Consider the following 1,089-nt stretch of genomic DNA (forward strand, 5'->3'; position numbering starts at 1 on the left):
ATCCAGAAGAGAAGCTTATTGTTATTACCATACAACCTAGGCTGTTAAGCTTAACCTCACTATCTGTCTGAATATCAAACATCTTAGGCATAACACTGAACAGGTATTTTTCATCAAAAATTGATATTGATATGTTGAACTTTAAGTCCCTACAGGATATGATGAAAAAACATTTAAAATATTAAAATATATTTCAAAAATAGGCATAAAGAATTATATATTTCTTATGTTTACACGTAAGTCCAGAAATCTAATCATATACAACCTTGTAGCAGGACATTCCTGCAGCATTCCTTTTCCTGTCTCCTGCCTTCATTCACCACCCCCTTCTTTTTGAACAGTCATCTACCCGAGAGACATCATAGCAACAACTGGCCTGTCATGGTAAGTGTGCCGTATTGAGAAGACCAGAATGACAGGCACTCCAAGCATGAACCTACTATTATGAATTGCCATCTTCAGTGCAGTTGCTTATTTCACAAGTGTCTGTATATATAGTTAGTCAGGGTGAGAATCATTCCGGTTAACTACTAGATACAAAAATCTGAAGATTCTCAAGATCATTGCCTTACCCATCTTCTACATATAACTGTATGGCTTGCCACTGTCATGCATCCTAGCTCTTCTCTTTGCTCTCTTTTCAATGTCTAGTCCTCAAGTTCTTGCTTTCCTTTTAGTTATATTATACTTTTCTATTTGTATTTCTTCTTTTGAGTTCTTGTACTAGGGAAACTATATGATATTTACACATGTGTCTGGTTTATTTCACTTATGAGTATATCTTCAAGTGGCATCCACTTCAATATAAAAGATTCAAGTTTATCAGTCTTTATAGCTGAGTAATACTCCATTGTATAAAAATACCACATCTTTTTCTTTTTTTCCCATAATTTTATTGATAAACAAATAGCAATGAGACAGTTTCAAATCAAATTGGTGGGACAGTTTCAATAATTAACACATTGCATACATTCTTCTTAGTGGTTAATTGCTGTACAAGATGTGGACATGATATCCTATTTACAAACACCAAGAGAACAAATCACTCTATCTATTAAGAGAATGTAACTATATATCTATCCTAGCCAC

The sequence above is a fragment of the Octodon degus genome, unplaced genomic scaffold (assembly GCF_000260255.1).
Source record: "Octodon degus isolate 3935 unplaced genomic scaffold, OctDeg1.0 scaffold00027, whole genome shotgun sequence".
NCBI classification, from domain to species: Eukaryota; Metazoa; Chordata; class Mammalia; order Rodentia; family Octodontidae; genus Octodon; species Octodon degus.